Source organism: Staurois parvus, unplaced genomic scaffold, assembly GCF_062004578.1.
Source record: "Staurois parvus isolate SC_StPar_1 unplaced genomic scaffold, SC_StPar_1.0 ptg001051l, whole genome shotgun sequence".
Lineage (NCBI taxonomy): Eukaryota > Metazoa > Chordata > Amphibia > Anura > Ranidae > Staurois > Staurois parvus.
In genome coordinates, this window is record NW_028318847.1 from 5,470,166 (window position 1) to 5,497,178 (window position 27,013).

The 27,013-nt window shown below is 41.5% G+C and overlaps 1 protein-coding gene across 1 annotated transcript in view; it reads left to right on the forward strand.

The window, feature by feature from the left end:
* The window catches only part of LOC149440871 (uncharacterized), a 207,510-nt gene that overhangs the window by 79,541 nt on the left and 100,956 nt on the right, over positions 1–27,013 (forward strand). The window contains exon 2 of the mRNA XM_089658104.1: positions 16,830–16,916. The gene's annotated coding sequence lies outside the window, so the exon portion shown is untranslated. The remainder of the gene's footprint in view (positions 1–16,829; positions 16,917–27,013) is intronic.

Below are 27,013 nucleotides of genomic sequence, written 5' to 3' on the forward strand. Positions count from 1 at the left end.
GGGCACTATTCCTCCCACTGACACTTTTCCTCCCACTGACACCAATGACGGGGTACTATTCCTCACCCACTGACACTAATAATGGGGCACTATTCCTTCCACTAACACCAATGATGGGGCACTATTCCTCCCACAGACACCAATGATGGGGCACTATTTCTCCCACACTGACACTAATTATGGGGCACCATCGTTGGTGTCAGTGGGAGGAATAATGCTCCATCATTGGTATCAGTGTGAAAGTAATAGTACCCCATCATTGGTGTCAGTATGGAAGTAATAGTACCCCATCATTGGTGTCAGTGTGGAAGTAATAGTACCCCATCATTGGTGTCAGTGTGGAAGTAATAGTACCCCATCATTGATGTTAGTGTGGGAGGAATAGTGCTCCATCACTGGTGTTAGTGTGGGAGGAATAGTGCCCCATTATTGGTGTCAGTGGGAGGAATAGTGCCCCATCATTGGTATCAGTGAGAGGAATAGTGCCCCAATGTTGTCAGTGGGAGGAATAGTGCCCCATCGTTGTTGCCCGTGGACGGAGCTCTAACAGGAAGAGGTGTAGCCTAAAGAGGAAGGGGTGGAGTTTGCAGATGAATGGGTGGATCTTAAACAGGAAGTGTTTCGGGCAATATTATCTGCTCATATTCAGCCAAATGCCCAATGCTTCAGAACTCATTGGACGCTGCTTCACAGTGCAGATGGACAATGACCCAAAGCATACTGCAAAAGCAACCATAGAGTTTAAGGGAAAGAAGTGGAATGTTATGCAATGGCCAAGTCAATCACCTGACCTGAATCCGATTGAACATGCATTTCACTTGCTGAAGACAAAACGGAAGGGTAAATGCCCCAAGAACAAGCAGGAACTGAAGACAGTTGCAGTAGAGGCCTGGCAGATGAAACCCAGCGTCTGGTGATGTCTATGCGTTCCAGACTTCAGGCTGTAATTGACTGCAAAGGATTTGCAACCAAGTATTAAAAAGTGAAAGTTTGATTTATGATTATTATTCTCTCCCATTACTTTTGGTCACTTAACAAGTGGGAGGCACATATGCAAACTGTTGTAATTCCTACACCGGTCACCTGATTTGGATGTAAATACCCTCAAATTTAAGCTGACAGTCTGCAGTTAAAGCTCATCTTGTTTGTTTCATTTCAAATCCATTGTGGTGGTGTATAGAGCCAAAAATGTTAGAATTGTGTCGATGTCCCAATATTTATGGACCTGACTGTAGTTCTGGGTGCCGAGCAGGTAGGTTTTTTCTTTCTTTTACCTTTAGCCCTGCTGCGGGTCAAGCAGCAGGGCTCACCTGTCAGGTGGAAGCATTTGGGTGGCAGCTTTGCTTTAGAGAGATAATTTAACCACTTGCCCTCCTGAGGATTTACCCCCCTTCCTGACTAGGCCATTTTTTGTGTTACTTTAACTGACAATTGCACAATCATGTAACGCTGCACCTAAATGAAATTTACGTCCTTTTTTTCCCACGAATTAAACTTTCGTTCAGTGGTTTTGATCGCCTATGCTTTTTTTATTTTTTGTTCTGTAAGTATAAAAGACCAACAATTTTGAGAAAAAAAAACAGTATTTTGACTTTTTGCTATTAAACATGTCCAGTAAAAAAAAAATCAAATTTCATCATAAATTTAGGCCAAAATGTATTCTGCTACATGTCTTTGCTAAGAAAAAAAAATCCCAATACGTGTAAATTGGTTTACGTGAAAGTTACAGCATTTACAAATGGCGGTATAGATACTGGGATTTTGTTTTCTACTAGTAATGGCGCCGATCAGTGACTTTTAGCGGGATTGCAGCGGACATTCTGACACTGGGGGGAAACTAACTTGGTGTCACTGACATCCCCAGTGACACCAATACAGTGATCAGTACTAGAAAAAAAGCACTGACACTGTACTAATGGCACTGGGAAGGAAGGGGTTAATGTGAGGGGCGATCAAAGGGTTAACTATGTGCTGGGAGTGTTTTACTATTGGGCGGGGTGTGTGTGCTTTACTGTAAGCACACTGATCAGGATGGCTGTATTGTGCTCCAGCTAACAGGGAGGAAGACTGTAAACAAAGCAATCTTCTTCTCCATCAGTGATTGTCGGTAATCACCGGGCGCCGGTGGGTAATTACCGCCTGGGACCCGGTGATTGACATCCGCAGCCGCAAATGGCCCTACCCAGAAATACAAAGTAACGTGTATATATACGTGATTTTGCGCACAGGTACTGTCCGGTAGCAGTATATCCACTATAGGGTGGTCTTTAAGCGGTTAAGGAAGTGGTGCGACATCCATGCTCATATGTCCGTAAGTAATGTGAGGGGAGACTGAAGGAGTGAGGTGAGGAGTAGAGAGATAGATTTGGGTGTCATCAGCATAGAGGTGATGTTTGAAGCCATGGGAGGTTATCAGGTGAGACCGAGAGAGGAGGTGTAGACAGAAATAAGAAGGGGTCCAAGAACAGAGCATTGGGGGGACCCCTACAGAAAGAGAAAGTGGAGAGGAGGAGACAGAGTTACAGGTAACACTGAAGGAGCGTTCTGATAGGTAGGAGGAAGACCAGGAAAGAGCTGACTCTCAGAGACTAAGGCAGTGGAGTTTATTGAGAAGGAGTGGGTGGTCAACAGTATCAAAGGCTGCAGAGAGGTCTAGTAGTAAGAGAGTGGAGTAGTAGTCATTGGTTTTAGTTAGTAAATCGTTAGTGAGTTTTAGTAGGGCAGTTTCCGTGGAGTGCTGCAAGCAAAAGCCAGACTGTAAAGGGTCAAGAAGGTTGTTTTCAGTGAGGCAGGAGATAAGACAGTTGTAGACTTAGCGTTGTAAAAGTAGAGAGGTGAATGGAAGCAAGTGTGTGGAGCCGCACTTTCCATCTGCAGGCTCAACAAAGGAAATCTAAAGCTGACCATAGATCAAAATTGGACTGCTTCAGCAGGGACCAATTTCAATCCATATATGGCCATTCATGTTAATGAGAATTTGATCCATGAATCGACTTTTTCATGAAAGGGCTTGTTGGAAAAATTAGCTTTGATCAGAGCATGCGGCCAGTCAGCTACTACACTGATCTGTGCATTCTGACTGCGCAGGTGTCCTGCTGTCAGAATACAATGACAGAGCGGGGAGGATTCCTGCACCCACCTCGAATGTGTGGATGGGGACTGAATGAAAAAAATGAGCCATATTTGGCCAGCTTTATAGATTCCCCAATCCATGCTGAATGGTGTGGATGGATGAATCTTCTGCTGCTACTACTGTACTCTGACAGCTAGTGGTCTTAACAGGGCCACCCACTGAACAAATTTTGCCCGGTTCATTAGGAACTGGCTGAAATTTGCTCAGTGAATAGCCAGCTTAGGTTCTTTTATTCTGGAACTGATTTCTTTTTTCTCAGCAGCAGTGATCCTAGTTGCCTAATCTTTTAAACAAATAGTTACTAGTGTGAGAGTCTACATACGTTTTAAGAAATTCTTTCAGAAAATATTACAGCAAAGTTGTGTAAATGAGTTTATTATACTGTACATAAGTATGACTTTAATTAGAAAAATATTGCATTAAATTGTCTACAGTTTTCATTTAATGTAACCTGTTTGTGAAATTGAGAAATGTCTTCATTGCTCCTATCAAGTGACACCAGAATCTTCTTTCTAAGATAGTGTTTTTTTTTCTCCGCTTCTCCAAGTATAATAAAAGCCTAGTTGAAATGTCACACTATTGTAAATTACCAGCTTGACTACATAACTGCAATTATCTATCCCTGTAATCAGCAGTGCCATGACTAACACACCATCATCTGTCTCTCTGTTTTTGTTATACTTTACCACTGTGTCTTACAATCACAGTTTTTATACAAGTACTTTCATATTTTCTGCAGCTGTTTATGTAGGAGCTGTATAAGTAATATGCACATACGGAGCTACTTGAAGTATATTCTGAAGCTTTGAAATTTTTAATATCTTTTGTTTATATTCTTTGTTACTCACCCACAATAGCTGTTTTTTCTTATTTTCATTTGATGGTAATTATTGTATATGTATTTTAACTGTAAACTCTTAGGGGTTTTGAGCAAGTATATATTCCAAATGTTTCAAGGCCTTTTTTAAGTGTTCTTTTTATTGCTGAATAGCAAACCAAAGTAAAAGGGGAATAACAAAGATATATTTTAAATAAAATTTCTGTGTCCTTACAGGTTTTTAACTCTAACGTTATTAGCTTCTTTATGGGAAATGATTGCATTTAGTTTAATAAATGCTGCTATAACATTCACTGCATTTTTTTGTAATCTTTAAGAGAGCTAATTCAACAATCCTATTGGAACATTTTGCTTGGAATATTTCAGTAGCCTACCTAGCCTACTTCACACCTGGGAGTGGATTATGTTTTAACACTTTGAGCAATATGTCCTTTCATGGCGGTCAGTGTGCCCCCTTAACCCTTTGAGGACCAAGGGGCGTATTTGTCCCATGTTTGTAATTGCGTGTATCATCTGATTAAGAACTTAAAACTCTTTTTTTTTTGGTTTGAGTCAAAATATTAGTTCTTATCAACAAACAACAAATGGATCTAGCTTTTTGCCAGTTATTTCATGAAATGGCTTAGTTACAGCAACTTAAGTGTATGAACTTTAAAAACAAAAAAATTGATTCTTTTGGCGTTCCAAAACCTTACGGTCCTCAAAGGGTTAATGGTGGTCTGTTTGCCTCCTTTATGGTGGTCAGTGTCTGTCCCTTTCATGGTGGACATCTGGTGTCCTTTATTGTGGTCATTGTGTTCCTCATATTACATTCTTGGTGAGTGGTTAGTGTCTCCTTTTTCAATGGTGATCAATGGACAGAGTATACATGTACACTTACCTGAGTAACAAGTCCCAAGCCACTTCTTCCTGGCTCCTTGGTCCCCTGCAAAATGACAATAAGGCCTGAATGTTAGAAGCAGTATTGGGCTGGATATCCCTCATTTCAGTACTGTTGTATATAATAGAGCAAGTCACTGATAGTCATAGTGACTTGCTTTATATATCCGTTTGTTCAGCATGCAGCATGTGGTGTATTGATTTATCAGAGTAGGGTGGTTTATATGTTTAGCAGCAGCAGCACCCCCTAAGTGGATTGTGTCTGCCATCGTGTCAGACCACCTTCCCCAGCTTGTGACAAATGGTTGGTCAAACTCACACTGCGCTGATGCTCATATGCGATAATGACACTCTCAGCCTCACCCTGTTCAAAGATTTTCAAATCTATGTGCCAACAGACTGAGAGCGATTGTTGCTGGGTTTGGGTAACTAAACAATTTAGTTTATTTTGCCACCAGGTATTTTGTATCGTAAAATATCACACGTTCACAAAATTAGTGATGGCAATTTTGACTTAAAATTAACGTAGCTTGGTCATATCTGATTCTATGAATTATGTGTAGATTATGAAACTGTGAGTTGGAGAGAAGTCTCTTACAGATTAATTCAGGCCTAAATGGCTTTTACAATATCAATTAGCCTTGGGCAAACCATTTTATTACATGTCATGTACTCCTAATGGGTTTAATAACCCTGAGGTTCCAAGCATGACAGACATAAAATGTGATGCGATGGCCAATCCTAATTCCCGCAGTGGAAAGTGCTGATAACATTGACAGATGTTTATAGTTAATGTCTCAGGAGTAATGAAATAAACTGATGTTTTTGATCCTACACGAAAAGATAGACAGCAATGTGTATCTGCTAACTATTCCAGAATCAAAGTAATGTCCCGCAAGCTGCACACCGAGCACCCCATACATCAGAGAGCTATCAGCAGCCTCAGTCTCTCTCTCTCTCCTGGCCACACCCCCAATGTGTTTTGCCCCGCCCATGGGGCTTAGTCATGGAGGCTGACTACTCCAGCTAAACTAATTACAAGGTGGAATTAGTAAAGAGTATATCTGCTTGCTTTCCTAATTGTTTAAATTTAGACTGGAGGGCTGTTAGAGTGAGACTGAATTGTATATTCATTTATTAGGGTTGCTTTTCCTTCAATGGACTAACAAGAATGTTCTGGAATGCAGAGGGGATCACTGTCACTCTGTCTTTCATTTAAACACATGTCATGGGTGACCTGGGTCCTGAACAAAATGGTTGCCTTTGGTTATCTCACACAGACCACGTGCGTAGACCACATTCCCCTGGATTGTTTTCAAGATGTGGTTGGATGTAGGAACATGCTGGTACTGCATGTTAGAAAAGCATACTGCTGAATTGATGATTGTTAATGGAAGGGTTGTAGGCGAAGCATAACATGAAATACAGGTATAACCGACTAAAGCTGGTTATACATTGTGCAATGTTCTTATTCAATTTCTTTAAGATTTGCCTTCAACGATGTAGTTCAAGGGTCTGCCTGACTGCATACAAATTGAAAGTGTTTAGGTTTGACCTCATATTATATTATATGGTAAATCAAAAGGAAATTTGTACAAGAAGGTTATATAATGTATGGCCAGCCTTAGTATAGTATGGTGCTGACCTGGCCACATGCTAGGTGTAATTAAGTTTAACTACAGTCCATTATTATGCAATCTCTAGGGTCACAGACTACAGTACTACATTTCTGGCAGTAATATATCTTAGGTGTGCTGCTCTATTTTAAACTAGTTGTGGTCAGTCTTCCTTTATAGCATGCATTACTTAAATAAGTTCGAACCTGGCAAAAGATATAGCTCTGTTATCTTAAACCAGTGAAGTTGATCCCAAAATTACAAGGTGTTAAATTTAGACTAAATTTCACAAATTTAAAAGTCAGTGCTTTTTTGTAGTTTAATTTCTAAAAAGGCTCCTGGGGGCCAAGTGGGATTACATTTTTGTCCCAGAAACGTTGGCATGTAAAGAACTTTGGGGTATAGTAGAAGCTGCTGCTGATTTTTCCATACTGTATTCAGTTTTTCCATTTTATGATCAGGTAGGGCTGACAACGTCATAAATAAATCTGTTCAATGTTGCAATATTTGCTACTCATTTATACACACAAATACAATTACGTTAAACTAGGATAGAGGTGCACAGTTAGCTATTTGGCCAAGCATGAAAAATAAACTAAAAATGTCCTTAGGATGTGCAGCAGATGTACAGTGTTTATTTGTCTGGTTAGTTGGAACGTAGTGGAACGGCTGGACATGGAGTATACAGAAAGTTCAGTCTACTGAAAACTATTCTATGAAGATTTGTAGCAGTGAGAGAAGGTTCATAATAAATTAGTTGAATAGTAGCTGGGTACTTGCAGCTTATTTTTCTCTAAGTGTCATGTGTTCACCAATTTCAAAAATAGGATTAAATATTACATGCATCTGAAGTGCTGCTGCTTTTTTTCCTTTTTTTTTGACAAAGCCATTCTTCCAACAGCCCATTCAGTAAAGGCTGGCACAATGTTGACATCCTTCTCTCATTTGAAGCATTCTTCCCTCTTCCATTACGATGTTGGAATACCAAGGGATATAAAGATTTTACCTTTTATCAATTTTTACTACACAGTTCCAACATGTAACCTTTTTAAGAAGACCTGTCTACAGAATGAACAAATATTTTACCAAGACAAAGGAATTCTCATGGGAACCAGTTCGGATGAAAACCATAACTTTCTGTTTTCCATTACTTCATGTTTGACAGCCCTCAAGGAGAAAAAAAACATTTGGCTGCTCTTCAGTGTTCTTTAATACTAAATGTGTATTTGCTTTCTTTTTAAACTGAATGCTTATTTTTGGCTACAGAAACTTGAATATAAGGTCATAGCTGCCTTCCCCATAAAAAGGAAAAAACTAAAATTAGACTTTTTCCACTGAAAAAGGAAACTCAAAGCTATATATGTCAGGACAATTGCCAGATTATTTTTGAATTTAAATAAGAATACATTTCACATGCTTAAATACAAATATCCCAACAGTGCTATGTGATTGGATTTGTTTTACTTGATCTTTAACCTGTGCTGAAAAAAAAATGAAAGGGGGGTTGGGGGAGTAGTATATCTAGGTTAAAGTTTAACAAATCCACCTCATCAGCAAAATTACTTGTTCTTCTGATGTGTATTTGGGAGAATTTCTGGTTATACATTATATCCACATGACTTTAGAAAATAACATAACTTCCCTCTTAGAAGGGGAATCCCAAATAAAATGAACTGCTGAGATTAAGGCTAGGGTCTTGTGAATTTGATCTAAAGATTGGCGGCCTCTAATAAACCGTGACTGATCATTATGGACATATTGATCTAAAAAGGAATTAAGGTTTAAGGCCAATGTCTTTGTAAGGACTTTCAGGTCACAATTAATCAGAGATATGGGCCAATAATTAAGCACATCTAAGGTGTCTTTATTTGGTTTGGGGAGGATGCCTCCCTCCCTTAAGTGGTTAAAGCACAATACCATATGAGGGATTAAGCAATCTGAAAACTTCTTATAGTAGCTGTTTGGAAGCCCATCTGGTCCTGGAGATTTATGTAATTACAAGGTTTTAAGTACTTTAGAGAGTTCCTCCTGAGTTATAGGTTATCCATTATTTCCTGGTAGTAAGAACCAATAAACATAAGAAAGCAAAAAATTACTGTAGGTCTGAATGGTCATACTCCCCTGGCTTGCGGTATAAATTACTATAAAAATCATGAAATTCTTTAGGCACACGAGGTGGATTTTGAGTGTGTGTACCATCCCGCAGTTTAAGCTTGGGCATACCATAGGCCTGGAAATGAGGGGTCAATTTGCTAACATAAACCCTGGGCGATCTATCCAGGTAAAGAACTTGTGTTGAGACCAACATAAGAATTTTTCCACCTGGTAGTCAGGCAGACATTCAGTTTAGTATGGGCGTGTTCTAATTTCTCAACTATCCACAGTAGTTGTTGATTAGGAGAACACTTGTGTTAGGCCACCAGGGTTTCAAATTCTCTATGGGTTTTATGCAGTCAGGAAGAAAGCTGGATTAGGAACTTGCGTATTTATGCTTTATGTGCCGCCCAATTGATGGATGGTAAGGTGTCTTCTGCTACATTGGTCTCAAAATATGTCTTAAGATGCAAATCAATATCAAGACAATAGGATTAGTCACTTCAAATAGATTTGTTAAGCCACCAGTTCAATTGAGGAAATGCATAGGAGAGATTAGAGAGTGACAACAAAATAGGGTCATGATCAGACCATGGGTTCGCACAATTTTAGCCAATATCAGTCAGCGGAGTAATCTGGAGTCCAAAAATATATGGTCCATTCTAGCATATTGAGAGTGCGTCTTAGAGAAATGAGAATAATCCCTGCCTGTAGGATGGGCCTCCCTCCATGCATCCACTAGATCGTGCTGAAAAAGTAAAGTAGCTAACATGCGGTTGTCTTTTGCTGGGGACCTGTATGTAGCAGTTCCAGATTTATCAAGGATCTTATCTAAGGCAAGGTTGGAGTCGCCTGCCAGAATCACCCTCCTGCTCTGTAGACAGGGCTTGAGTAGAGACTGAAAATTTGCACCTGATTAGTATTGGAGTATAATAAACCAAAAAGGAGACAAACGTCTCTCCCAGGTGGCCGTTCACTAACTGGAAGTGTCTGTCCTTATCTCTGATATACCTTAATGTCAGTGAAAGACAAGCATTTAGAAAAACAAAGTGCAACCCCCCTCTTCTTCTCCGTAGCATTGGCTATGGAAAATCTCTATGGAGATATCTTGGAGAAAATGAGGTAGAAAAATGGGTTTCCTGTATAGCTACTATATCATCTCTTATAGATTGGTAAGTGACAAAAGCCTTAATATGCTTAGAAAGAGAGTTCAGGCCTTGGGCATTGTGGGTAAGAAGCCAAGTGGTTACCTTAGTAGGATTTACAGATGCCATTTTAAGTATATAGGAAAAATGCGCTTATATGAATCACCAGTATCTTCCAAAGGGGGACCAACAGTGAATGGGATGGCAAATGGCTGGGGCACACCCTCCAAGGAGAGAAAAGAAGAGAGTCAAGAAAAATGAAACAGACAACATTAAAAAGACATTTGAAGTGAAGTACACTGAATTTCATGGTAGTAAACAATACCATCAACCAAAAAAAGTATCACAAGGTTGGTCAAATGACCATCTAGCCCTGACATTTAGGTCCAGGATGAAAGGAGCCTTCCTGAGGGAGAACCGCAGAAAGGGTCCTTTACTTGGGAGGACATGGTTACCCCCTCCAGCAGTTTAGTAATATGCTATAATAAGGCACAAGGTAATGTATATCTATGTGGTGTATGTATGTGTGTATGTATGTGTGTGTGTGATGTAATGCAAAAAAAGAAAAGCCTCTCCAGGGACTCCCAAACTTTCCAGGGTCCCCCAGTTCCGTCGAGCACTGAGGACATATAAACATCTTAGAGTAAACTATAAACTGCATAATAAAAATTGAAGAGACCAGCTGTCACAAAAAGGGGTGAGGACCAATGTCCTCAACAATGGTCAAAAGTGAGGACTGTAAATAAAAACAAATAACGAACACGGCTGGGCCGTAACACCCCGTGGCTCATCAGGTGAATGGGCGAGAGGATCTTGCTCGTTTGGATAAAGCCACATTCCACAATGGTGACAGTGGAGGGTCCTTGGCTGCAGAGCATCTCTGGGCAGATGGACTGGTAGAGATAAGGCCTAGATTCAGGAGCACTTTCTCTCCCTCGTGAAAGGAGGAAAACAAATAGTTCTTTCCTTGATATGGGAACGTCAGGCAGAAAGGGTACGCCCAGCGATAGCGGATATCTTGAGCCACTAAGGGTGATAGCAGGGGCTTACAATGCTTTGAAAAAATATTCATACCCCTTGAAATTTTTCACATTTTGTCATGTTACAACCAAAAATGTAAATGTATTTTATTAGGATTTTATGTGATAGACCAACACAAAGTGGCACATAATTGTGGACGGAAAATGATAAATGGTTTTCAAAATTACTTACAAATGAATATCTGAAAAGTGTGGCTTTGTGTTGGTCTATCACATAAAATCCCAATAAAATACATTTTCGTTTTTGGTTGTAACAAGACAAAATGTGGAAAATTTCAAGGGGTATGGATACTTTTTCAAGGCACTGTGAAGTTGTGCCACTTTTGGATGGTTGCAGGGGAGAGATCTGCAAAAATTAGAAATTTTGTGGCTCTCAAGTTCCAGATCTGGGTTAGCTCTGGCATAACCGCCCCCTTAGTTTGGAAAAAATATGGTTTCACTATTATATCCCGTGGAGGACCCTCAGGCCTAGGAGCAATCAGCGTTCTATTGATTCTATCAATTTCCAACTGTAAATCATTACTATTGGGTAAAGCTTGTTTCATTAGAGCTTGCGTAACAGAAATTAGATCCTTCACCGATTCTGGTAGTCCCCTGATGCGAACATCTTCCCTACATGACCTATTTTCAAGGTCGTCAGTTTTAGAGTAGGCATCTTCAAGTTGGGAGCATAATTCCGTGATCTGGTTAGAATTTTGTGTGACCCTGGTAATAGTGTCATCCATTTTCAGCTCTGTTATCAATCCTCTGGTCTATGTCCTGAAAATCTTTAAGTTCAGCAGACCATTTAGTTGTAGCTTTATCTAGTTCTCGTTGGAGAAAATCTGCAAAATGAGCAATCAGGATGGAGTCCCCAGAGTATTGTGGAAAGGTAGGCATTAGATCCTCCAGAGCTAGCTAAGGGTGAAGCTTGGCTGCTGTTTTGGATGAGGAAAATGTCTGCTATTTCCTTGTCCGTTATAGAAGAAAGGGGAGCAGAGAGGTTTAGGGACACGTTCGCATCCCACACTGGTGCATGCACTCTCTAGCTGTGGTCATTTTGATTTGCTGAGCATAAATAGAGCTTTTCAGGAGCCTTTCAGTCGAAGTAGTGCAACTGAAGCAAACAATCAACTATGGGTGGCAAGGCACTGTCAAACGCTCTCCGGGATAAAGTTGTGGACAGACACAAGTCAGGATACAAAAAGATTCAAAGGCTTTATCAATGCCTAGAAGCACAATAATGTCTATTATTAAGAAGTTGAAGATATTTGGTACAACACAGACCCTCCCTGGATCAGGACGTCGCTGCAAACTGGATGAAAGGGCCGGGAGGAAATTGGCCAGCGAGGCTACCAAGAGGCCTACAGCAACTCTGAAGCAGTTGCAGGAATTTATAACAGAGAGTGGTCATTGTGTGCATGTGACAACAAAATCTAAAGTTCTCCACAAATGTGGTTTGTACGGGAGGGAAATTTAACTAAACATGAGTAGTTCTGCAAAAAAGAGTGGGCAAATATTGCAAAGTCTAGATGTGCAAAGTTAGTAGAGATATATATCCCAACAGACTAAAGGCTGTAATTAAACTGTGGTTTAACAAAATACTGACACAACTGAAGTGATTCTGCTTTTGATTTTTTTTCTAACATGTTGGTGTTGTATCTTTCACTTGGATGTTAAGTCCCACTGAGTAAATACAGCTGGATAAAATAAAAACTGTCTCTGTTTTCCTTTCAGGCTGCAAAGCAACAAAATGTGATTATTTTTTTTTTTTTTAAAGGGGGTGATTTTTTTTCTATACTCACTGTACTTGGACAACAGTAACAACCTTTGTAGATATACAACCTAACAAGGCTTGGAATATATACCATTGGAAGAGTTATAGGCATCCTATAAGTTGTTTCCATTCTCAGCCATCTGAAAATAAGAGAGAAAGCTATATAGAGATCAGCAGGAGGTATGGAGACATCTATCCCATAATTTAGTGGGATAGGTGTGGTTATATATATAATTTATTGAACCCAAGCAGTTACAGGCAGACGAAAAAGAGAGGAAGAGAAATAAAAATAGGGAGGAGGAAAAGAAGAAAAAACCGACAGGGAGGAGTGGATAGAAAAGGGGGAAAGGGGAGGTGCTGGAAGAAAGAGAAAAGGATGTGAGGTTACAAGGATGCTGGAACTGGCGAAAGGCTCTCTAATTTGGTGTTTTAGGGTTCATGTACACGGGGCATATGGAAAACTATTCTGAATGATGGAAACTGACTGCTGGAAAATGTCAGTTAAAAAACATCATTTTATCCGCGTTTTGCATACCGTGTTTAGCCACGTTTATGCACGTACCATACTCAGGAAATAACATGTTTTTGTGTATCAGTAGAATTAGGGCTCATGTACACAGGGCGTTTGAAAAACTCTTCTGACTGCTGGAAACTGACTGCTAGAATACGTAGGTTAAAAATGTCAGTTTACGCGTGTTTACCTACCGCGTTTATGCACGTTTGCGTTTAGAAACTTTTTAAAGGATAACCTCAGGAGACCCTCCCACTGAAAAATGGTAAATTCACTAAAAAAGGCTACTAAAATACCACATGAGTTATTTTATCAAGTCATGCAGTAATTTAGTAGTGAAAAGCATGCATCATGTTTCAGCTGTCAGCGGGATTCCCACTGACAGCTTAATGTAAAAGAAAGAATTGCTGGCAATTAAAAAATAATTTTAAAAACCGCCATGGGGTCTCCATTCCCATCCATTCCAAGCCCTTTGGGTCTGGTATGGATTTTGAGGGGATGCCCCACACCAAAATGAAAACAAAATGGCGTGGGGTTCCCCCCCCCAAAATCCATACCAGACCCTTATCTGAGCATGCAGCCCGGAAGCCCAGCAGGACAGGTGGGGGCCAGTGGGACATAAGGGGGAAGTGTCACAGGAGGGGAGCAGCGGGGCAGGTGTGCGGCAGCATCACAGGAGGGTGGCAGTGAAACAGGTGAGGCCATGGGACAGGTGGGGGGCAGTGTCGTACACACCTTGAGAAGCAGCAGTCCTCCCAGCTCTCGCCTGTCCAGCAGCGGCTCCTTCAAATGGTGTCAGTGGAGAGGATCTGGTGCCAGGAGGGGTAGCTGAGCCTGTGTACCATCTCCACCAAGATCTCTGGTGGCTGCTGCAACAAAGTACAGGGTGGCTCTTCCTCCCTGTCCGCCTCCTCTTCTTCCTCCTCCTCCATGGGGCCCTCTGCTGGTGCCCCCTGACCTCACCCACTCTGCACAGCCCAGTGCACACTGCTGTTCCTGACTGAAACATGCCTGACAGTGGTACCTGACCGCTCCCTGCGCACACTTGGGATCCAACCACCACTCCACACTCCACTGCATCTTGGTAGCCAATCCACTTAGACAGCAGCTGCCACTTGTTAAAGATGGTCCTGGTTGGTGCCCCTCGGGACACCTGGGCCCCCTACTTGTGTATGAGCTGTTGTCCCCTGATGGCATCCCTTCTGGCAGTGGGTGGGCTGATGGGGGCCCAGACGCCGAGCGTCTGGGCCCCAACGTGGTTTCTGGTTGCCATGATGACCTAGTGTGTAGGATTTGTCGAGCCCTGGATGAAACATGTTGGGGTCTGACCAACTAAAAGTGACAAGAAAGAAGTCATGGAGGAAAGGACCAGATGAAATTTCGATCGCTTGGCTGAGGAGCGGGGTTACACCTGACAGTTCATATTTATGGTTTTGATGGGCATGGATATTTGGATGTTTGTGAGATTTTTAAATGGAGAGTGAATAAAGCTATTGGTCATATGGTTTTGCACTATTAGCGGCTCTCTTTTTTTGTTATGCTGCCTGATTGACTCCTTAAAGGAAAAGTGAAGTAGATATATGTGATAGGTTACAAGAGGTGGAATTCATGCATCCCAAATGCAATATTGCCTATCAGTAAAATGAATGCAGTGTGAGTCAGTGAGTTTCCTGAATGTTGGGGAGTGGATTGCATGCATCACAGGAGGTGGAGTGATATATATCACGCAAATCTTCAGTTTGTTTGGACCTAATTCACCATAGCACTGGTGAAGTGGATTGTGTGGATTGTTTTATTCATTTATATATGGTCATATTGTTTTACACTATTAGCGGCTTTATTTTGTTATGCTACTTGAGCCATTCCTTAAAGGAGAAGTGAAGTGCATATATGTGATGTGGTCCTCACCATCCTCACATAAACTGCACTGCTATACGTGATGATATCAAAATGGCTGCAACTGGTGGAGCAATGTAACCAGGGCTTTATTTCTCAGAGAAGAGGTGCAGGAACTCCCTCTTTCTAAGTCCCCCCTTGTCTCCGCCCCCTACCCTCCACTGAGCACCGTCCCTTGGTTCTACCCCCTACCCACCACCCAGTACCGCCCCTTTTAGACAATACAGAACCAAGTATAATTTTGTGGTGCTAAGAAAGCAGGAACAACAAGGAAAGCAGTAAAATAGATCCCCTTCAGTCAGCATCAGTAGATCCCCCCCCAGCAACAATAGACCTCACCACATAAACAATAGATCCCCCACACAATGATAGACTCCCCCAGCAACAATGGACCTCACCCCAGCAACAATAGGTCGCTCCAACAACAGACTCCACTCCAGCAACAATAGATCCCTGGCAGCAACAATAGACCTCACTCCAGCAACAATAGAGCCCCTGCAGCAACAATAGAACCCACACCAGCAACAGTAGATCCCACACAAAACAACATTGGACCACCCACAACAAAACTTCACCCCTAGCAACAAAAGATCTACCTCAACATCATTGGACCCCCGTGCAGCAACAACAGATCTCCCAGCAGCCAGCAACCCCTCCCTCAACAGTAAATCCCTACCAGCAAAACAAGACCCCCCAGCAACAATAGACTCTCACATAAGAACGTATCTCCACCAGTGACAATAGATCCCCCAGCCGCCAGCATCAGAAGATTCTCCAGTACACCCCACACAAGTGTTTCCCCACGTTCTTGCTGAAAACCGCTCTGAATGTAACTATGCATATACTATACCTGTGGGATCCCTCTAGAAGCTGGAAATCACTGAAGTAGACACTGCTGTTCTAGTGATCTTCACTTGTTTCTGGGTCCCATGCTGAGTGGCTGTACTGCTGCCTTTTGAACACAGTAGGTCCTCCATTTGGCACTGGTCCCATTTGGAGCATGGTTTGCATTTTCTCAATGAATGTAAAATGTTCTCTGGACAAGCTGGGGAGTATGGCATCACCTCCCTGTCTCTCCACTTGTCCGATCAGAGTAAGCTTTGCATTCATTGAGAAAATGAACATACCTGGAATTCTTCTTTTAAATCCATGTCAACTTGTCCTATTCTCTTTTTTCATCTAAATCTTTTTTTTTTTTACATTTTTTTTATTATTATTGTAAAGGATAAAGCAATATGGTATCTAGTATGAAGTTTTCCACATAGTATGTGAAAACTGACATTTTAAAGTGGAAGTAAACTCCCCCTGGACACTTGTACCTACAGGTAAGCTTATAATAAATATATACTATACCTGTAGGTACAAGGAATATCTCTTGACATGCACCGTTTAGGAGTTATTCATTGTCCCTGCAGCTAATGACCTCCAGGGCGCATGCACACTGAAGGAGCGGCATACCCATGCCGTTCCTTCAGAGCTCTGTGCCGTGGCCAAGACTCCTGCATGCATGCGTGGGAGGGACGTCATCGTGACTCAGCCAATCAAGGGGCCAAAGTCTGCAAACCCAGAAGAAAGACCGGGTGCAGATGGAAGCCCTGTCAGCAGTGACAGCTTGCTGCTAGAGGGCTTCATTCTAAGATACATTTTTCATAATGTGCTAGTATGCGATGCATACTAGCACATTATGACATTGTTTTGGGGATTTTTTTTTTTTTGGCGGTTTACTACCGCTTTATTGTTCAATGTAAAAACTTGTGCTAATGTTTCTTTTTTTTATCTGATTTCAGGAAAAACACATGGGAAAGCATTAAATGTGTTTTTCTATTTTACTTGTGCTAATGTGAAAACATTAACATCAACCATCAAGTCAAATCAATATAAACTGTTAGCTCATGGAATTTTATATTTGTGTTTCATTCAGAGCCCCCTGGAGTGTCTTGACGGATCATAGAACCAGCTGTATGCTCAAGCCTTCCGCCATATTTCTTATGGACTGCAAGACGTACAGGTATGGGTCTTATATGTACCATGGCTTTCGAACTGTTTTATTAGCATGATAAGTTGGATCAGATTGTGAAAAGAGAGGCTAAATACGAAAGAGAGAAAAAATTTAAATGGAATCTTTTATACTGCTGTTTCAAGCTGTAAGTAGATTTATACACAAAACAGCTGTTTTACAGACTGTAATACTTGGAAGTTTTTGCCAAGACATCTTGAAGAATGGACACATTACTGGTAACAACCCGAGTCACCATTAAAGAGGAAAAAGGAGAAAGGAAAAATAGACACTTGAATATAATATTTTAATAATTAACACAGCATCAGGTAGAGCAATGAAGTGCCACTGCCTTGTATAAAACATTAAAAGCTGGTGAAGCACAACACTACAAGACTTACAAAAATACAGTATCATAGATGGCAAAAGCCACAATAAATCCAAGTAAATGCCAGTTCATTGGAGCCAATTAAAAATTCAAACACTGTATTCATGTAATGTAATGACATCATGAGAGCTTGGCAGAAGAAAATACAAGCACCTGTGTAAAGTGCTATTGGTAGCCGATAAAAACAAGCTAGAAGTCACCTTTAAACTGAATCTATTGTTCTCTTGTATATTTTATAGTGTTTGAGACTGTTCAATAAAAGGGTTTTAGTTCTGTTAATAAAAAATATTGTGATTTATTTTTTTAATTACCACACATAGTCAGTATGAGCATGCTTGCTAATTTACTACTATGTTATGAATAGCCTGTATAATTTGCTCTCCTGCTATTCACTTCTATTCACAACATGCACAGTTGAATGAGTCCAAGGAGTGACATATAATTACATAGTTAGTTAGTCTGGCTGAAAAAAGACAAATGTCCATCCAGTTCAACCATAAAAAAAAAAAAAAAGTTATAATCCTACACCCACAGTTGATCCAGGGGAAGGTAAAAACCCAGCAAAGCATGATTCCATTTTCTCCTGCAGGGGAAAAAATTCCTTTCTGATCCCCCGGGAGGCAATCGGATATTCCCTGGATCAACTTTACCTATACAGGTTAGTAATCAGTTTTATTCTGTGTATCCAAGAAAGAATCCAGGCCTTTTTTAAAGCAATCCACTGAGCTGGCCGGAACCAACTTTTGAGGGAGTCTATTCCACATTTTCACAACTCTTACTGTGAAGAAACTTTTACGTGTTTGGAGATTAAACTTCTTTTTCTCCAGACGTAAAGAGTGCCCTTTTGTCCTCTGTGATGATCTGTACACCAAGTTCACTATATGAACCACTGATGTATTTATACATGTTGATCATATCCCCCCTTTATCTCCTCTTCTCAAGAGAGAATAAATTCAGTTCCTCTAATCTTTCCTCATAGCTGAGCTCCTCCATGCCTCTTATCAGTTTGGTTGCCCTTCTCTGTACTTCCTCCTCTCACTCTTCCCGATATGTTAGCGTACCCATGCTTCCTTATTGGAAAGTCTACTATGCTTTGCCAAATCATGGAAGTACCTTGTATTAAACGTTTGTTAAAATAATGACAGAAATAAGATCAAAGATCAGTTTGAAAACCTTTAAAAAAAACACATTATAGTTTCCCTTTAAATAGGATTTCTCATTGCAATGTTATGTTGGGGAACAAAACAATAAATGCACAAAATAAAGAAAAAAAAACTACAGTAGTAACATACCTGCAATTATTGATTATTGTTTGGAAAAAATTAAAATGCTTATAAAAACACACAAATGTGTTTTTAGCAATTGCAATATGGAAATATTGCAGTTACTTTATCTGTTTACAAAGGCTTCTTTCAAGCTTATCTTAATAATTTGCTACTGCTCTTCTAAAGGGGGATCATTTAAATTTGGGCTTTATGAATCTCCTACATTGCTTAAAAATGCTTCTATGTGGTATCCGTTTACTAACGAGGTCTAAATAATTACATATGTGAGGTTTTGCAGTGTCCCAACTTCCAGGTGTTGTCTGCAGGCAACCCATTAAAGTCTGTTAGAACTGTTAGAACTTTGTGGCTGCATGGAACAGCAGATGTTGGTCTTAATATGTCAAGCATGGTGAGTGGCCTGAATGCAGACAAGGCATTTGGGCCACTCACCTGCCACAGCATTCTAAAACACTTCATTGGGATACCTGCAAGCAGCTGCTGCCAAAAAACAATTATTCATATTATACGGGCATCATCACCCTTGTGAACAAGGCTTTAAAGCTTATATCAAATCAAATATCAAAAGGTTTATACAAGCGCAAGGCTTATCTGTCTTGCAAAATAGATCCACTACTTGCTGAACTAGAGTATAAAGGCAACAATGTATCTGACACCTCCCAGGCAAAAATAAGTGTTCTGTTCCTACAGGAGTTCAGAGCTATGATTTAAATTATGCCACTACTGAAATGGTTAATTTGAAGGTGTCTCATGTTGGGATGATGTTTAACCATGCTTTTTACTTTTTCAACCTTATATTGCTGTAAACTCTTTGGCCTAATCATTTCAATGCCATCCCAATTGAAAAGAAACATTTAAAACCTCCAAATTCAGCATGAGAATAATCATCCAAAGTCCAGGCTCTTGTCAGTACTGTATATATACCCTCTACGTGGAACTTTGAATGTTTTCATTGTTTACACTTTCCAAACATTCGTAAACAGTGTTTGCTTTTGTTTGATATTTGTGGGTTACAGATGCTGAGCCTCCAGGCTGGGGATGTAGAGGGTGACTATTATAACATTCAAACAGCTTGTGTACACGGACACCAACAGTGTATCCCGCCTTCACAAAGCCTCTTTTAGAGGTAGTGGAGTAGAGCCTATTAACCTTTATTAATAGGAACATGCAGGCTGCCATTGCTAACAGCTCTGAAAATGCTCCATCTTGCTTGCAATCTGGCTTCACCAGAACAGGTATGCAGACAAGGACTTTACACTGACTTTCCATGAACTGAGACTTCTTCTTGGACAGTAGCTGAGAGGGTCAGCATAACAACATGTCAGCTTGCGTTTCTAGAGGTAGGTCAGCAATCACAAACCCATATTTCTCTTAAGAAGGGTTTGAGTTAACCCCTGAGCAAAATAACAGTCCCACTATATAGGCTTAAAACAAAAAGCAGAACTATACAATACTCACCTCCTTTCTGGCATTGTGCCCCCAGATGAATTAATTTCTACCACCAGATGTCTTCAGTCTTTAAAGCGGAGCTCTATCCAAAAGCGGAAGTTCCGCTTTAAAGACTGGTTCCCTGACGAAGCTGAGTAAGATACGCCCATCGACAAAACGCGTTGATGTTGCGCGTCGGTGCCGTCACTACCAGCCGGCGCATTGGCGCCATACACCTAGTTCTGCAGGGGACATGGAAATACACGCTCTTGTTGGGCGTTCATCAATTTGCACGTGTACCAGCTATGCATTAAGGGAGGCATCTAGTCCGCATGCTGGCGGTGAAGAATCCCTACACTACATTGGCAGGGCCCTGACATTTCAACTACAGATGACGGATGTGATATGGAGAAGTCACTATTGTTATCAAGTTTTTTTCTAAAGATCCATGTTCACCCAGTGTTACTTCTGGACACTGTTTTCAACCTACTGGTCAAGATCTACGTATTTCTGTTGAGAAAGCAATAATTGTCTGAGAACAGTGTGTTTTCATATATTTCAGCATCAGTCTTTAATGATGCATATATTAGCATTGATACCTATATGTTGCATATATATCTCTCTTTAGATTCACATCCCCCCTTTTCACCTTTGGGGAGCGGGTACCTGAAATTGACAGGCACCCACTCTCCCTTGCGATCGCCTAGGTGATCAGTAGCGGAAGTTGTCATCCCTCCTCCCTCCCTATAGTCTTCTGGGAAACGTTACAGGTCCCAGAAGACTACGGGGCCATTCAGGAAGCGCAGCACTACTCACACATGCACAGTAGGCACCCAGCTGTGAAACCGCAAGCTGTCACAGCCCGGTGCCCAAACTGAAGATGCAGGCGCCTGGAACACCAGGCGGCTGGTGAAACAGGCTGCGGGGAGGACACCGCAGGATCGTGGGACAGGTGAGTGGCTGTTTTTTAAAAGTCAGCAGCTGACTTTTATTTTTTTTACAGTGTGAGTGGAACTCCGTTTTAAAGTTGAATAACTCGGGACATCCTGTGAGGGCAGGTTGTCATGGACCTGCTTCCTTAGATGGTATCACCACAGCAATCAGTACTCACATTCAGTGTTAAGGATGGCAGCGATGATCATCATCGCCATATTATTGTGGACTGCCCTCCAGAAGAGAAGATCTGAACAGAAAGAGGGCATTATGCAACTGTTTGATAACATACCCCCTGCACAGGGCAGCATGCTTGAATATTGTTTTGCTTTGCGTCTATTAAGTTTCTTTTTGCTTTCGTCTTTTAAGGTTATTTTGCAGTATAAGCCAAGGAAGTAATTAAAACTCTGTAGTGTATTGATATTTGCTTTACTAAACAGGCTGCACATACATCTGCAGGAAAAACAATTCATAGCATACAAGGTATCACAAAATATGCATACAGTATACACATGCCCAAACTAACTATCTTTCCCAGCAAATTAGCATGGACGATATATGCAAGAGAGAGATCCACTAAAAGTTGCTTAACTCAGTTCTTTCTCAGTCCTCCAACACAACTGTTTCTTCTCTGACATCTCCAGAACAACTCCCTTTGTGCCTGAGGACATGGCTCCAAAGTCCTCCTTCCCTCCCTCAACTCCTGCTACCTCATTTCCTGTGCTGAGCTTCATGAAGCAGCCCAACAGGTTCTTTAGCATAGCAGTAGGGGAGGAGGATGAGACAAGAAGGCGCTTCTAAGTGCAGTATATCCAAATTCACTTTAATGATAACGGTTAAAAACACTTAGAAGGTGGCAGTAAAAACAGGCTCTGTATAATCCATCATAATGAGGGGGCTCTATCCACCATGCGAGAACCTGCTGTGCCAACCAACAGCTGCAGAGGGAACTGAGGATGGGATGACAAAGATGGCCGCTGCTCTTCAGGGGCTGCTGCAACATACATTGGAGTGCACGCTATCCAGGGGAACACAAACTGGAAAGGACATGGCCGTGGAACGGTGATGCGTTTCGGAGCATGTGTAAGATGGGGAAACAGCTCTCATTGTTTGAACACTGGTGTAAATCAAATGTTTTGACTGACATTCTGTGGTTTAGCCACAAGATGTCACTGTTTTTCTAACACAGCCTCAGACTGCATAGATACTTCTATATTCATGAAGAGGTGGGGTTTACACACAGGAGTTGAGTGAACAGGAAGAGGAGACAGCAGCCATGCTTTGGAGAATGGGGCTGTGTGTGAGCTGAGAATCCGATGCCATCCAGGTGTGAGAACATCTCTCCGTAATCAGAAATGCAGCTAAGTGAAGCTGATGGTGTTCAAGACACTGATCCTGTTCAGAGAAAGGAAGATTGCTGCCAGGAATGCTGATGAGATTGCTGCTTGTTTGAGAGACATTTGTTCTGTTCAGAGTCACCAGCGGATGCAAAGCAGACCCGGGTCGGTAAGATCGTGCACACGCCTCATTTCAGTGTTGGTGCCTTGAGACTGAGTTAGGGTCTCTGTTTGTGTCAGGCCACAAGTGTTGTTACTGATCATTGTAAGGACTCTACAACTTAAAGTGACATTTCACATTGGAGAGCTGATAAAATCCCACAAACTCAAGCCAGACTGGCGTTTTGCTCAAAAGGAATACTCAGGCACATGCTACAGGACCAGTTATGGGAGGGGGAATACTGTAGATTTGTGTAAGATTGTAAGCTGTTGTGCTGCATCGCAGGCTAGCCCATACCATACACCCATACACTGATTCTTCCTCTTTTAGGGTAAAAACAGGTAAGGTGTGGCAGCTTAGTTGTGCCCGCCAGTAGGTACATTACTATACTTTCTACCTTCATCCATCAGAAGGCGCCGTGCTGTGTATGTTTCCAGCATTTGTGGTTGTGTTTATTTGCCACATCTAAGTAAAATTCTGTTGTTGCAAAAGCTGGTGTCAGGGTTGCTTTCCTCGTTCGTGACTTCACTGTATCCTGGGGACCCCACCCCGGTACACGGCTTACACATGCGCAGAGCCCTTTCTTCAAGATGCTCGAAGCATAAACTGTTGGCACTATATAAATCCTATATAATAATAATAATAATAATAAATGAAGGCACCACGAGGCTGGATGTTGTTAATGTTCTTTACTGAAAACCTCAATCCAGTAACGAATGGACTCTTAGTACCAGGCCCTGCTGGGGGCTGTTTTTGTCCCTGGGGATGGATAGGCCTATTGTACATCGTGGGCTTAGGATGCAAGGGAAAGAGGGGCAAACCAGTTTCCAAGGTGCTCTCTTCTCACTTGGGGCTAGGATGGGGAACCCAAGGGCAGCCTTCCCTCCCCCATGAGAAAGTAGACCAGGAGCTCAGCAGACAGATGTTTCCTCTTTCTCTTCCTGTGTAGTTTGACCCACCTTCCTCCCTGGCCCTGTATAAAAATAAAGATGGCAAAGTATAAAAATGGCAAAATGTTCACACAGCTTGACAAGTGAGAAGTATATATTCTTTACGTACTAGACAGCCATAGATTGAATTTGGATTGAGATGTCAACCATTTTTTTTATAAATTTTGCTTGTTTCTTTGTGCTTGGTTAGTGCAGTTCATTTGGTTGGTAAGTCTCTAGAATTGTAATTGAATATACGGTGTTTGAAAAGTTTGAGTATATAATATATTTTTTTCCATTTTTAGTGGCTTGTACAGCTTCTCTTTGTCTTTCCCGTTTTCTTTTTTTTCTCTTTGTGCTAATTCTTCTGTCTGTAAGTTATTTTAAATAACAAGTGAAAACAAATACAAAGCTTTTAATATGGTTTTAAGTTATACTTGGGTTGATGACATTTCATTGTTAATTATTCAACATATGTGTAGCAGAACAGTGATTGGTAGGTAGTGATATTTAATGTGATATTTTTAATTGTTTTAAATGTACTCAATGACTAAGCGCTGTTACGCGAAATATATCTGAGTTGTCAGCGAGTCTAAATAAGTCTTTACAGAGCAGCAGAAGAAATGTGTGGGGTGTTTCTATATTTGAAGCTTTGCCCTCCTGCTTGATGTCAATAAGGGAGCTGACTGGACTGGCATTCTCTCATTTGTAAATTGGAATTTTTTTTCTAAGGGTTGTTGTTGTTGTTTGTAATCATCTTTTTAAAATGAACTATGCCAACTGTGAATGTGATTAATTTATTTCGAACATTTGTGTTTAGTTAGTACATTCATATGTAGTGATTTATTAGAGAATTAATTCACTTACATAGATTTGCTTCTAGCACTATTTAGTTTCTCTTTCTCTAATTGGTGGACACAACTCTTCTTTAGGTAATCACCGACTGGGTATATTGCCACCTGCAGAAGCAGGATACTGTTTTCATTAAAAACAAAAAAACAGCCCAGTGATGCCCACTGCTGTGTTTGGACACAGATTTTTTTCTTTTGGAAACACAAAGCTTTTTTTTGTTATGGTTTTTTTTTTTTTTTCAAGCAAGTCGCTGGCTGGTGACAGATTAGATAATCTAGATCCTAGTAGCACTTCCAATTGCAGCCATCAAGTGCCTGCAGCTCTTTGCTACATGCAGGTTCAGCTGTGATGGCCCAGTTTTCTTATGACCAGCGTGAGTGGTTTTTGCCATAGACAGCACATATGACCGGCCAGCCTGATGATCTATCATAGTGTCACTTACAGGTCTGCAGTACCTGTAAGACTACAGGTGATGGTCTTCAGTCACATAGCAGATGGTTGTGGCTACTCCAATTTCAATCCTCTCCCTGCTCTTTTAATAAACTGGGGGGTGGGGTGTATGAAGATCCCTGGGTTCCTTTTATTGTTGGGGGTAGGGGTAGGCATGTGCACACTGCAAAATTTTGTTCCTTTTTTGGATATATTTGTTAATTGAAGAATTCATTTCAGATGCATTTATTAATGTACCTGTTCATTTTTGGAATTGATTTTGTGTCTTTTGTCATTAATTTTGTTTGAATTGGAATAGCGTTGGTGGTTAAGGAGCAGGCAGTCAGCCTGGTCCTTAGCAACCATGACTTGTGTGCTGTTAGCGGGATTCCCTGCTGTCAGCAGAATATAAACAAAAGAACTTTCGATAAAAAAAAATTTAAAACAGCGTGGGCATCCCCCCCAATCCATACCACGCCAGGAAAGGGTGGGACAAACGAGTGCCCCTCCCTTCTGAACCATACCAAGCCGCATGTCCTCAACATGGGTAGGGGGTGCTTTGACCGGGTGACCCTGCCCCTATGTCTATCTGTCAACCAGCAAACAATGTGTACTGTGGAGAGACACTTACCCATTGACCGGTAGACATGGAGGTGGGGTCTCCTGGTGATTTAATTGGGTGACCCTGCCCCCATGTTTACCTGGCATGCAAGGTGTTTCCCTGGAAGGGACATGTCATGTTCAGTGAGCAGCAGGTTTTTTTTTTCTGTGGGTTGGCATTCATTGTGATTGGCGTTTGGATCCCTTAGGGCGGGTGTCAGCAACCCGCGGCTCCGGAGCCGCATGCGGCTCTTTTTCACCTTTCCTGCGGCTCCGGAGCACACTGCCCACCAGGTGACAGGCAATAGGGTCGGCAAGCCGCGGCTCTTTTAATGCAGCTCTTCTGTGTGCTGGGCGCCCGCTGGCAAACATTGGCTGTCAGGATGTAGGCGGGGCAGCCCGGATGTAGGCGGGGCAGCGTGACGAACTCCTCTCCTCTCACAGTCCGCCCTGAAGACCAGAACGGCGCGGGAACCCAGCGAGAGGAACGCGCGGAGCAAAGGTAAGTGAATTCACACAATATGGGGAATGAATTACTATAGGGGGGATGAATTACTATAGGGGGGATGAATTACTATAGGGGGGATGAATTACTATATGGGGGATGAATTACTATAGGGGGGATGAATTACTATATGGGGGATGAATTACTATATGGGGGATGAATTACTATATGGGGGATGAATTACTATAGGGGGGATGAATTACTATATGGGGGATGAATTACTATGGGGGATGAATTACTATATGGGGGATGAATTACTATAGGGGGGATGAATTACTATAGGGGGGATGAATTACTATGGGGGATGAATTACTATATGGGGGATGAATTACTATGGGGGATGAATTACTATATGGGGGATGAATTACTATATGGGGGATGTATTTTCAGTTTTAAAAATGTTTCTCTCAAAATAAATTTCAATCGTGGTTTTGGCGAGATTTGGCTCAGTCGAAAAAAAAAGGTTGCCCACCACTGACCTAAGGCTATGATTGTGATTATGACGATACACTGTGGCCCTGATTAACGCTTTGCTTACTGGGCCCTTAAACCCCCTTCATGACCAGAGCGTTTTTTGCAATATATGCAGTGTCGGATTTGTTTTAAATGTTGCAATGGTTTTGCGGCTCCCAGTCTTTTTTTCCCTCTCGGAAACGGGTCCAAGTGGCTCTTTATGTCTTAAAGGTTGCAGACCCCTGCCTTAGGGCCTGGTGTGGATTGTGAGGGGTGTTTTTGTTTTGTTTTGTTTTGTTTTGTTTTTAACTGGAACTTCTTGTTTACATTCTGCTGACAGTGTTATTTTTCTTTGGATCATTCCGAATTGTTACTATGTCCATTTGAAAATTCAGATACATCTGAATCTCGAAAAATGAAATTTGCATCCGAAAAACAAATCTCCACTAACCGAATTGCACATGTCTAGTTGGAGTAACTGTACTTTTGGGGCCCCTGCCCCTTTATGTGAGTCTGGTATGGCAGCTGTTTTGATTCTGGTTGAGTGGTTGTCCTGAGTGAGGTTACTACTGCGAGCTGATGCACTTTTGGGGTCCCTTTAAGTCTCTGCTATTCTTATACTAAGTGTTCAATTTACGGCAATCTGCTCTGTGTGATGGTGTCCGTAGGCTCCCTCTAAAAGCAGTAGTACATTAATACTTTCTGTTTAGTGTTTCCTGAGGCTAGCATGTAAGCTACAGCTCCCAGCCAAGTAGCAGAAACTGCAGCCACCACGTTTGCACAGGGCTTACTGACTCCCTGTTGCTGGTTTA